Raw genomic sequence first — 1,674 nt, 5'->3', positions numbered from 1 at the left:
TTTCTCCCACTATGAACTGGGCAATGTGGGAACTCCAGATTTTATTGACTTGGTGGTTTGTGATATGGTTCACTTGACCTACCTCTGCCTGGAAAGGGAGCAAATCTGTGATCTTTCTCTCTCTCCAAATTTCCAAAGAGGAAGCAACTTTCAGCCAGAACAGGAGCCTGAGCCTGGCTTGTAGACAGTGGGGCGTATAGGTGGCTTATTGCCATGTGCCCTGGGGCAGCAGTAAATTGATATTTGCTGATCTCCAAGCCTCTGGCAGAGATGGGAAGGGAGGGCTGGGAAAGTGACATTTCTGTAAATAACCACACCTGGTTCTAAGAGCAGAAGGATTGGCATGTCCCTGTAGCCTCATCAATTACCATCAACCTTTTACAAAGGGAGCCCAGAGGAGAGAATCTCTTCACACTCTTCACATTATTTATAGACACCTCATCCTGTCCGCATTCTGCGGGGAGTGTGGTTTGCTCGGCAGCGGCCTCCTTCCAGATGTGTTTATATTCTGCCAGGCCCAGTGGAAAGCATCCTTCAGCCCCTCCACTCCAGGGAGCAGAGGGCATGCCTGACATTGGGACATAAAGAAGATGTGAAAGGGAAGGCATGAGCAGGATGCCTGAATTCCTCAGTTAGGTTCATGTATCTCTCAGCGAGCACTGATTGAATAGCCACTTTGCTGCTAAAGAAGGCAATTCAGGCAATTTATGGTTAAATAAACATGCTTTGCAAGCAGGTAGACCTGGATTTAAATCCCAGCTCTGCCATTTACAAGCTGTGTGGTTTGGTTAGGCTTCTACCTCCATTTCCTCATCTGTAAAATAGGATAATAATAGCTCCTCTCAGGGTCATCGTGAGTGTTTGAATGCAAAGGGCTACTGACACAACAGATGATAGGTATAAGGTGCCTCTTCTTGTTTTTAATTTTATATATGGAATGCTTCATGAATTTGCATGTCATCCTTGTGCAGGGCCCATGCTAATCTTCTCTGTAACATTCCAATTTTAGTATATGTGTTGCTGAGGCCATCACTGGTGCCTATTCTTGTAAGAGACTATTACTTACAGTCTGCGTGTGTGTGTGTGTGTGTGTGTGTGTGTGTGTGTGTGTGTGTGTGTACAGGCACACATGAATATGATTTTAGGATAGAAACAGGCCTCAAGAAACATAGACATGTAGGCAACACAGGCAGGGAATTTTTGGTGAAAAAGTAATGATTAAAACCTAGATGGGGTGCCAGGGTGGCACAGAGGTTAAGCGTCTGCCTTCGGCTCAGGGCGTGATCCCGGCGTTATGGGATCGAGCCCCACATCATGCTCCTCTGCTATGAGCCTGCTTCTTCCTCTCCCACTCGCCCTGCTTGTGTTCCCTCTCTCGCTGGCTGTCTCTCTCTCTGTCAAATAAATAAAATCTTTTTTTTAAAAAAAGTACAATCTTAACATCATTATTGTGTTGAAAAAATTAGTAAGTTCTTAATATCATCAAATATCCAGTGTTCAAATTCCTACAATTGTCTCCTATTTTTCCAGTTGAATTAGGATCTAAATAAGATTCAAACATTGCAGGTAATATTTCTCTTTGTCTCCTCAATCTATAGATTCCCCTGCCTTTTTTTTTCCTCCTTTATAATTCATTTGTTGAAGAGATCGGATCATTTCCCATTTTCTAGATAG

The 1,674-nt window shown here is 43.7% G+C and overlaps 1 non-coding gene across 1 annotated transcript; it reads right to left on the bottom strand.

Annotated features, from left to right (window-relative positions):
* Window positions 1-926: 926 nt before the first annotated feature.
* On the bottom strand, window positions 927-1,033 carry LOC113246275 (U6 spliceosomal RNA). The gene has a single exon (XR_003312936.2). It is a non-coding gene; the product is annotated as a U6 spliceosomal RNA (small nuclear RNA).
* Between the last annotated feature and the right edge of the window lie 641 nt (window positions 1,034-1,674).

The sequence above is a fragment of the Ursus arctos genome, unplaced genomic scaffold, assembly GCF_023065955.2.
Source record: "Ursus arctos isolate Adak ecotype North America unplaced genomic scaffold, UrsArc2.0 scaffold_23, whole genome shotgun sequence".
In the NCBI taxonomy this organism is placed as follows: domain Eukaryota; kingdom Metazoa; phylum Chordata; class Mammalia; order Carnivora; family Ursidae; genus Ursus; species Ursus arctos.
This window is presented reverse-complemented; position numbering and strand designations above follow the sequence as displayed.